Source organism: Diabrotica undecimpunctata, unplaced genomic scaffold (genome assembly GCF_040954645.1).
Source record: "Diabrotica undecimpunctata isolate CICGRU unplaced genomic scaffold, icDiaUnde3 ctg00000568.1, whole genome shotgun sequence".
NCBI lineage: Eukaryota > Metazoa > Arthropoda > Insecta > Coleoptera > Chrysomelidae > Diabrotica > Diabrotica undecimpunctata.
In genome coordinates this window covers 7,027,501-7,039,006 of record NW_027311885.1, presented here as the reverse complement: position 1 = coordinate 7,039,006, position 11,506 = coordinate 7,027,501, and positions in this window count along the sequence as shown.

The window sequence follows — 11,506 nt, the reverse complement described above, 5'->3', positions numbered from 1 at the left end:
AAACGAACCAGTAGATAGATATATCACGGAAATTCAAACATTAATCAGACGAGAAGGGTCTTTTTCCAAAAACCAAGAACTCGAAAGGATATACAAAAATTTGTTACCAGAATATAAACTTTATGCTCGCCGCCGGGATTTCGAAAACTTAGCCGAATTACAAGATTTAGCCCAAGAATATGAAGCTGTAGAAGACGAAAAGACCCGAGCAAATCAGATTTGCCGTGGAAACTGGAGACGCACGGACCAAACAGAGTAAGATGCGAAAACGGCATGCTTTAGATGCAAGATGTCAGGTCACAGCCGTAAAAACTGCAAAAACCCATGGAAAAAGTTTTGTTCGCGTTGCGGCAGAGAAGGGGTTTACAGCAGCGACTGCTGTTTCAGGCGTCAGGGAAACGAATTACAGACTGGAGAAACAAGGAGTCGTCCCAGTCTGTAAAACAAGATTCGACTCCATTCGTTTTCGCCGTTACACAGCCAGCAAGCAATGACATTCGACTGTTCGCATCACTAAAAATAGGGCAAAGAACATACAGAGCTCTCATTGACACAGGAACTACTAAAAATTACGTCGGGGATAGAATAGCTCAGATATACAAGGACTCTCTAGATAGCTACAGCGGGAGAACAAGACTAGCAAATGGAGCGTCAATCGAGCTTAACCAGAAGTTGACAATTGAATGCGAGATCGATAAGTTACAAACCCGACAAACATTCATAGTAATGCCAGGGTTGACGTAAGATGCATTAATAGGAGTGGAATTCCTCAGGAACCATTCTATCGAACTTAAATTCGATAAACATACGACCAAACAATACATACAACATCAAGAAGAGACATGTAACACTTTAAAAGACTCCACTCAAAATACGGAGTTAGAAAGGTTCCTAAGAAAAGAACTAAGGGAGTTTGAGAATATAACAGGGCCCACCAACTTAATAAGACACGAAATAAAATTGAAGAAAAAGTGCGATCCAGTCAAGCAGCCTTATAGGCGGCACAATCCCGCAATGCTACAGATCATCAACCAAGAAGTGGACAAGATGTTAAAAGAAGGAACCATCGAACCCTCCACAAGTGGTTGGAGTTCACCGATTGTACTAGTTAGGAAAAAGGATAACTCGTACAGATTTTGCATTGACTTTAGAAAAGTCAACGAACTATCAGATAAGGACGCATATCCGTTACCCAGAATATCGGAAATTCTGGATAGACTTAAGGAAGCAAATTTTATATCGACCCTCGATTTGAAACAGGGATATTTTCAAATACCCCTAGAAGAAACAAGCCGCCCAGTGACAGCATTCAGCGTACCCGGAAAAGGCCATTTTCAGTTCAAAACCACCCCATTCGGACTGCATTCCGCAGGAGCCACTTTCCAACGATTACTGGATAAGGTAATACCTCCCGATATGGAATTCGCGTTTGCCTACTTGGATGATATCGTAGTAATATCTAAAACGCTCCAAGAGCATTTAAATCACCTACATGAAGTTTTCCGAAGACTGAAAGAAGCCAGATTACAGCTGAACTTCGAGAAAGGCACGTTTTGCCAGTCAGAACTCAGATACTTAGGACATGTGGTTGGAGCAGAAGGAATAAAAACCGACCCGGAGAAAACCAACGCTATAACCGGACTTACAGCACCGAGAAATGTGCGTCAACTCCGCCGGTTCCTAGGAATAACATCATGGTACCGCCGATTCATAGAGAACTATTCGACAATAGCAGGACCGCTAAACATGCTTCTGAAGAAGAAGATAAGATGGAAATGGACCGATAAGCAGGAAAACGCGTTTGAAGAGCTAAAATCAAAACTTACATCGGCCCCAGTATTAGCATGCCCCGATTTTTCGAAAACATTTTACCTGCAAACAGATGCGTCGAACTGTGGACTTGGAGTTGCACTAACACAGAAATACGACGGCCAGGATAAAGTAATTGCATATGCTAGTCGAACCCTCACACCAGCCGAGACAAAATATTCCACAACGGAAAAAGAATGTCTATCCATCGTTTACGGGATAAAGCAAATGAGGCCGTATATAGAAGGATACAATTTTAAGGTCATATCAGACCATCAGTCCCTCAAATGGCTGAAGAACCTTAAAAACCCGTCAGGTCGGTTAGCCAGGTGGAGTTTAGAACTGCAACAGTACGATTTCGAGGTAATATATAGAAAGGGAGTCCTCAACAAGGTAGCAGATGCTTTGTCACGACAACCACAAGAAAACCAGAGCGAAGAACCAGAGTCGGAATTAGTAGCATCAGAACTGGAATCATGCAGTTGGTACGATAATTTATATAGGAATGTACTCCAGAACCCAGACGATTTCCCGGATTTACAAATATTAAACGGGAAATTATATAAACACGTTTGAAGCAGCGTAATTTAGCCGACCCAGAGTTTAATAACCCATGGAAATTATGCGTACCAAGATATAAAAGGAAAGATATTTTGGAGGAAAATCATGACTCGACCACAGCAGGCCACTTAGGAATTGCAAAAACAATTTGCCGAATAGGGCAAAAGTACTATTGGCCTAAGATGTTTAAACAAATTGCAGACTACGTTAGAGCCCGTACGAAGTGCCTCCAATATAAACCGTCTTAAATGCAACCAGCCGGGAAAATGCAACCGTCCACTGTAGAAAAGCCTTAACATACTGTCTCAGTTGATTTAATGGGACCATTCCCAAGATCTGCAAAAGGAAACATTTTCTTAATAGTCGTGCAAGACCGGTTTACCAAATGGGTCGTCGCCCAGCCAATAAGAGCAGCATCTACGAACTCAATCATCGACACTCTACGATCTAAAGTAGTCATGCAATTCGGTATCCCGAAGAAAATCATCTCGGACAACGGCGCGCAATTTACAAGCGGAAATTTTAAGGCGTTCCTAAAGTCCTATAACATAAATCACATTCTAACACCGCCATACTCACCTCAATGCAATTCAGTAGAACGAATGAACAAAGTACTGAAAACGATGATAGCTACTTACGTGGAGGATAACCATAAAGACTGGGACAAATTCATACCAGAATTCTGCTACGCCATAAATTCGTCAAGACACGATTCAACAGGATTTTCACCAGCGCTTCTTAATTTCGGAAGGGAATTAGACATAACAGAGGCGACAAATGGACAAGATATACAGGGGTATGCAGAAAACTTAAACAAGTTAGAAGCGTTAAGAGAACTAGCGAAAGTGCACATGGAACACGCTTTCGAGGACTAAAAGAAACATTACGATCTAAGACGAAGAGACTGGCAGCCACATCCAGGAGATCGAGTCATGAAAAAGGAACACCATCTATCATCAGCTAGTGCAGCTTTCACCAGCAAACTAGCGCCGAAGTACTCCGGACCATACATAGTAACGTCAGTAATATCACCAGTGATAGTAAAACTGAAATTGGCCGATAGTAGTAGCCGCAAGCAGATGACGGCGCATGTAAAAGATTTAAAACCATGGGAGGGGGGAAATGTTACTACAGAAATCCAATCCCCACCACAACCAAACGGTATTTAAGTGGCAATGCTAGCAAGCAGAATTCAGTTCATCAACATCAAACATGGAAGACATATTAGAGATACCGGAAGAGATGACCCCTCTGGGAACGCCAGAGAGACCCGAACTACCCGTGACAGCAGGAAAAGACGCAGAGAGGATCATGAAGAGATTCCACGAACTTTTTGGGACACCACCAACCCCACCGAGGAAGAAGAGCGTATCTGATACTAAAACGGGACAAGAAGCCCAATCCGCGTCCACTCCAGGAGAACCTGAACCCGGGAAACACGCCGATCTTATAGAGGTCGTCCCAAAACACCTGATCGAGAGGGGGACCAAAAGATACAGGATATGCTGTCACAACGGGAGAAAGATTGTGATAAAGATACCGAGAGGGATAGATGGCATCACAAGGCTGTAGACACTGTTGCCGAGAGGGGGCATTTGGGCCTGTAGGACCCATCGCCGGCTCTGCGGACTTTTTCCGGTCCTCGGAATTAGACCGGGTGTTGACCATCTTTGCTTGTCACTGATAAAATGGTTTAATACTTCTACTGGTATAAAATAACGGTTACCGTGACAAGTATCTGTTATAGGTAACAGTTCCAAGGAGCAGTTACAAAATAACAGATCAAAAATAGAAAATAGAACAGGTAAAATAGTCTAAGTATTCCTTAACTTACGGAAGGAATAACTTAGTAAACAAGAAAAATAAAATGGTATAAAAGTACAATGCAAAGAAAATGTTTCTAAGTGTTTCTTGACTTACGGAAGAAACAACTTAGAATGAAAAGTAAAATACACAAGATAAAAGAATAGAAAAGTGCAGAAATATTCCTAAGTGTTTCTTGTCTTACGGAAGAAACAACTTAGGACAGAAATACAGATAAATGAAATATGTAAATATGAAACAAGGTATGGAAATATTTCTAAGTGTTTCTTGACTTACGGAAGAAACAACTTAGAGTGAAAACAAACAAGAGAATCAAATATGGAAAAATAAGAATACAAATACTTATAAGTGTTTCTTGACTTACGGAAGAAACGACTTACAAATACGAAAAATCAAATACAGAAAAGATGTGGAAATATTGCTAAGTGTTTCTTGACTTACGGAAGAAACAACTTAGCATAAAATAGAAAATGAAAGAGACAAATGTATTAAGTATTTTCTTAACTTAAGGAAGAAAATATCTTAGATAAAATATCGGAAATAATAATGCAACAACGATTATGAAAATATTTCTAAGTATTCTTTTGACTTACCGGAAAAGAACGGCTTAAACGCACAATTAAAATAACAAGTCAAATATTCAGAGAAATATTTCTAAGAGTTCTTTGACTTACCGGAAAGAACTACTTAGACAAAGTACAAATCAAAATATAAAATAGAAAAAGCAAGATAAATATTTCTAAGTGTTCTTAACTTACGGAAGAACAACTTAGACACAAAATACAAGAAAAATAAACAATCAAAACAAATATAGATCAATATATTATTCTAACCTGAAAAGGTCTGAATATACAATAATGCTAAAATAAAATGGTATATAAAAAAATCAGAAATAAAACAATAACTTAGTAGGAACAATAATAGCACCGACTAGGTCTACAGTAGAAGAGGCAAGCTCGACTAACTGATGAGAGAAATTCCATCTGCTTTTATATAAAACAAATCCTTTGTTTTACGTAGCAAAAGTGGAATTTCCCTGCATCGAGTCAATTAGAAATTCGGATTTGCCCAGACTTGGAATTTCCAAGTATTTCTCCGAATTTCTAAATGCGTCCGGCACGGCTGTCAGCTTCTGCCTGACACGCCCCCGGAGCCACCCCATCCCCTCTGAAAGACCTAACGGTGCTAAAAAAAATTTATTAATAAAAAAAAATCAAACAATACAATAATACAAAAAGTCCTTAACCTAAAAAAAAGAAATACAATACAAAGAAATACAAAGAAATACAATTCAAACTTACGCTAGCGACTAAGATATGTTACACTTAACTATTATAATATCCAGATGGTTCAGGTGGTCCAGGTGGTCCCGGTGGTCCAGGTGGTCCAGGTGTTTCGGCCAGGCTACTTAATTCACCCGGCTGGGGCCTTACGACGTTTCAGAACACGTAGAGTTACTCGATTCACCCTGGTGTCTGTAACGTTTCGTAACAGGGCCCCGTTATCCTCAGCTGTTCTGGCAGGACTACTTAATTCACCCTGAGGAAGGTCTTACGACGTCGTGAAGATATAAGGTTACTCAGTTCACCTTGATATCTACACGTGTCGTAATAAACCTTAATCCTGCTCTGGAGGTTCGTCCCTAGGTGAAGGAGCAGCGCGGATGTCGTCTACATGGATGGTCCTATTCACGTCCCGGTCGCGGTGTATCTCATAGGTATGATCGCCTAGCACCTTCAGGATCGTGTGTGGTCCCGTCCATGTCGGTCCGAAGTTCCCTCGGACGTGGTTCCTCACCATGACCTGCTCTCCTTCGATGAACCTCCTGGCGGGTGGAGCGTTAGGGTTGTCAGGAAACATGTTCCTCGCATATACAGTGGCCTTTTGAACCGCTCTGGCAACCCTTTCGTCTCGTCTGGCTGCGGTGTTTGCCAAACGATGCTCACGCTGTGTTTCTTCTGCGCGCCGTGGCAGATAGCCTAGCAGAAGTTCAGCGGGTGTTTCCTGGGTGGCCTCGTTCCTCCGTGTCCTTAGGCTGAACATGATGTCAGCCAGGTAGGATTCCCATTTCGGATCATTTGCAGTTTTGCATCGGGCGCGGAGTCCCTTTTTGAGCTCCTGAGCTCGGCGTTCAACCGGGTTGGCCCTCTGGTGGAAGATAGGGCTAAATTCGGCTTTGATGTTGTGCCGTCTCAAGAATCTCTCCCATGCATCTGTCCGAAATTGGGCTGCGTTGTCCGTGATGAGAGTGGTAGGTTTCCCCCAGCGGCCGCAGATTTCCTCCTGGAGGAACTGGATGATGTCCCGGCTTTTTGTAGATTGGACGCATCGATATTCCACCCAGTTGCTCAAGCAATCTGTCGCCAAGAGGATGTAGCGGTTGCGTGTTCCTCTGGCTGGTGGATATGGTCCCAAAATGTCGAAGAATACTCTCTCTCAGGGGTTGGCGGGTTCCCTGGGCATCACAGGAGCTGCTGGTTGTCGTGGAGCAGCTTTGGTCCTCAAGCAGGTCAGGCAGGACTTGACGTAGGCGCGAACATCCTTTGATAATGTGGGCCAGTAATAGATATTTTTAATGGCCCGGATGGTCTCGTCTTGTCCTGGGTGGTTGGCCTCCTCTGAGTCGTGATAGACCTTCATCACGTCCTTCCGGAGGGATGGGGGTACTATCAGCGTCCTATGGTCTGGTCCAGCGTTGTAGTAAGCTGCGTTATCGACTAGTGTGAATTCACGGAGAAGGTTTTCTTCGACTTCGTTCCGTGGTCCACGTCCGGAGATCTCTAGGTAGCGTCTTCGAAACCGCTGCATACCGTGGTGTGTCTGGTGGCTTCTCCGGATTTTATCCTGGAGTGGTAGGTCAACCAGATCATCTAGGATGGGGTTGGTGTCTTCATCCTCGTCGACGTCCTCCATCATACATAGTAGAGGAAAGGACTCGTCTTCCTCCACGTCCGTTGTAGGCCAGCTAAGTCGCACCACTTCCTCGTCTTGGTCAGCTTCTTCTTCTCTCTCCGTGGTTGGGTTCCTGGACAAGTGGTCAGGGAGTTCGTTCTCCTTCCCTGGGATATGTATCACGGTGAAGTTGAACTCCTGAAGTAGCAAGGCCCATCGGGATAGTTTGGCCTTGTCTTCCTTGAACCGATGGAGCCACAGGAGAGCCTGACTGTCGGTGTACAGCGTGAAGTGCTGATCCTGGAGGAAGTGCTTGTACCTCTTGAGTGCCCAAACTAATGCGAGGCACTCTTTCTCGTTAATATGGTAACGGGTTTCTGCTGGTTTTAACTTCGTGGAGGCATATGCGATGACTCTCTTGTAGTCTTAGGTTCCTTGGAACAGGACTGCGCCCATGCCGACATCGGAGGCATCCGTCTGGAGGCAGAAGGGTTTGGACGCGTCTGGTCGGTGAAGTAGGAGATCTCCCTCGATTTCGATCTTGAGACGTTGGAAGGCGGCTTCTGCGGCGTCGTTCCAGTGCATCCGTCTCTTATTACCCTTGGTGAGGTCCGTCAAGGGTGTTATGATGTCCGAAAATCGAGGGATGAAATCCCTTAACCAGTTGGCTGTCCCGATGAAGCTTCGCAGTTGCTTCATCGTCCGTGGAGTGTCGAAGCCTTTGATTTTCTCCACATGCTTCTCCAGAGGTTGGGTGTTGGCAGAGGTGATTTTGTGTCCTAGGTACTCCAGTTCGTCTGCTGCGAATTTACACTTTTTTAGGGATGCCCATAGTCCGTGTGTCCGAAGTCTCTCTAGAACCAGGCGGAGGTGGTTCTGGTGTTGGGTCCAGTCTTCTGAATAGATGATAATATCATCCATGTATACCTTGATGAAAACATCGATGTATCCTGCGAAGACTGAAGTCACGAGCTTCTGGAACACAGCTGGTCCGTTCTTGATGCCGAAGGGCATCACCGTAAATTCGTATGAGGACCCGTCAGGCAGGCTGAACGCTGTCTTCCGGCTGGAGTCCTTGTGCAGTGGGACTTGCCAAAATCCACTCTTCAGATCTAAGGTGGTGAAGATCTGAGCCGTGCCAATCTCTTTGATGGAGTCGTGGATTGGTGGCATGCTGGAGGCTTCGTCGATGGTCACGTTGTTAAGCTTCCTATAGTCTACGCAGAAACGGGGGGTGCCATCCTTCTTGGTTACAATAACCACCGGGCTATTGTAAGGAGATTTGCTGGGGCGGATGACTCCTGCGGCTAGCATCTCTCTCACCTCCTTGGCCATTATCTGCTTCTTCTCCGTAGAATATTTATAGAGCTTAACGTTGATAGGCGTGGCGTCGGTCACTTCGATTTTCATCTCGGTGGCCTTGGTGGTCGGCTGACGTAGACGGTCGTCGAAAACGTCATCGTACTCTTGAATCAACTTTTCAACTTGTTGCAAAGCGAAGGATGGAGCTTGATGGGGTTCCAGCCGCTGCGTCCTGGATTGCCTTTTTGCTGGGTTCTTCCAGTAAATGGTGGTTCTGCAGGTGGTACCGACGTGTAGACATTTACGTGGTATGTCTACATTGGCCTCTTCCTGTTCCAACCAAGGCATCCCTAACACAACGTCGTGGTTCAAGTCCTCCATAACCACGCAGTTGACGGTTGAATCCAGAGTCTCGATGTTAATCTTGACTTCAGCAGTCCCTAGGGTGCGGGACGTGCTGCCCGTGCACGCCAGCTGAACCAATCCTGATCCTCGTTGCAGGTCCCGTCTCTGGATCAATCTCTGGTGAATGAAGTTCCCAGATGCACCGGTGTCGACTAAGATCTTCACACGTTGTCCGTTGATCCTTCCATGGAGTTGGGGGAGGCCTGTCGTCGAGGGTCGTGTCTGAATCGGGTTCAGTTGGGGCACCATCTTCACAACAGGGTTTAGTTGGCGCCCCTGTTGGCGTTTTCCTGGTTCTGAGGTAGTGGAGGTAGTGGTTGGCTCATCGGTGGCATCCTGGACTGTCTGTTGGGGTTCCTCCATTCCTCGATCGCTTCAGGGTGGCGTGGTGTGTTGTTTTGACGTGGGGGACGGTAGTGCTGTCGCTGTCGGGATTGTTGCTGGGATTGATGTTGGGGTTTGTTAGCGACGGTGTTCCGGCGGGTATCAGCTTCCATTCCTTGGGCTATTGTTAGGAGGTCCTCCTCGGTCTTTGGAATGTTCACTCGTAGGCAGATCGCGATGTCGGGTCTCAGTTGGTTTACGATGGTGATACACCTCTGGTCCTCAGGGGTGTATGGTGCGAGACGTCTGAATAAGGCTGCTTTACCGTTGAAAAAGTCCTCCGTGGGTTCATCCTTCTGTTGATGTTCTCCATGAAGTTTCGACGTGAGGGCTGAGAGCAAAGCGGGGTCGTTGTATTTTCTCAGGAGACGGTCTCGGAAGGTGTCGTACGGTAGGTCTGTGTGGGAAAACTTCTGGGCCCATTTCTTCGCGTCGCCGTGGAGTGAGTTGTCGATGAGGTAATCTATCCAATTGTCCTCGTCCACGTCGTATTTTGTCAAGAAGGTCTCGGCTTTGGTTAGAAAGCTGAGAGGGTTTTCAGTGTCCCGGCCTGAGAACTGAGGGGGCTTCATATATGAAATCCTGGGCTTCGGTGGCTCAGGATGAGGCATCTGGGGTGTGGTGCCTTGAGTGGTCGATAGGGCCGTCATCGCTTGCATAAGGGCAGAGATGAAGTCAGCTGTGGAAGGCTGGCTCGAAGACGGTCCTGGGGTCGTGGATTCGGTTTTAGTGGGTTGGGCGCCATGTTGCCGAGAGGGGGCATTTGGGCCTGTAGGACCCATCGCCGGCTCTGCGGACTTCTTCCTGTCCTCGGAATTAGACCGGGTGTTGACCATCTTTGCTTGTCACTGATAAAATGGTTTAATACTTCTACTGGTATAAAATAACGGTTACCGTGACAAGTATCTGTTATAGGTAACAGTTCCAAGGAGCAGTTACAAAATAACAGATCAAAAATAGAAAACAGAACAGGTAAAATAGTCTAAGTATTCCTTGACTTACGGAAGGAATAACTTAGTAAACAAGAAAAATAAAATGGTATAAAAGTACAATGCAAAGAAAATGTTTCTAAGTGTTTCTTGACTTACGGAAGAAACAACTTCGAATGAAAAGTAAAATACACAAGATAAAAGAATAGAAAAGTGCAGAAATATTCCTAAGTGTTTCTTGTCTTACGGAAGAAACAACTTAGGACAGAAATACAGATAAATGAAATATGTAAATATGAAACAAGGTATAGAAATATTTCTAAGTGTTTCTTGACTTACGGAAGAAACAACTTAGAGTGAAAACAAACAAGAGAATCAAATATGGAAAAATAAGAATACAAATACTTATAAGTGTTTCTTGACTTACGGAAGAAACGACTTACAAATACGAAAAATCAAATACAGAAAAGATGTGGAAATATTGCTAAGTGTTTCTTGACTTACGGAAGAAACAACTTAGCATAAAATAGAAAATGAAAGAGACAAATGTATTAAGTATTTTCTTAACTTAAGGAAGAAAATATCTTAGATAAAATATCGGAAATAATAATGCAACAACGATTATGAAAATATTTCTAAGTATTCTTTTGACTTACCGGAAAAGAATGGCTTAAACGCACAATTAAAATAACAAGTCAAATATTCAGAGAAATATTTCTAAGAGTTCTTTGACTTACCGGAAAGAACTACTTAGACAAAGTACAAATCAAAATATAAAATAGAAAAAGCAAGATAAATATTTCTAAGTGTTCTTAACTTACGGAAGAACAACTTAGACACAAAATACAAGAAAAATAAACAATCAAAACAAATATAGATCAATATATTATTCTAACCTGAAAAGGTCTGAATATACAATAATGCTAAAATAAAATGGTATATAAAAAAATCAGAAATAAAACAATAACTTAGTAGGAACAATAATAGCACCGACTAGGTCTACAGTAGAAGAGGCAAGCTCGACTGACTGATGAGAGAAATTCCATCTGCTTTTATATAAAACAAATCCTTTGTTTTACGTAGCAAAAGTGGAATTTCCCTGCATCGAGTCAATTAGAAATTCGGATTTGCACAGACTTGGAATTTCCAAGTATTTCTCCGAATTTCTAAATGCGTCCGGCACGGCTGTCAGCTTCTACCTGACACGCCCCCGGAGACAACACCATATACACAAAAAAAAGGTATGTTACTTTTTTTTTCTCAAAGAGAAGGGGGTGTAACGATGCTCTGATCGTTTAACAGTTCGAACCGTGGGAGTGTCAATATTTGCGCATCCACTTCTACAACGTGACGGCGTAGTGGGATTCAGAACGGCTATTTAAGGCGTGTGAATAGCGGAA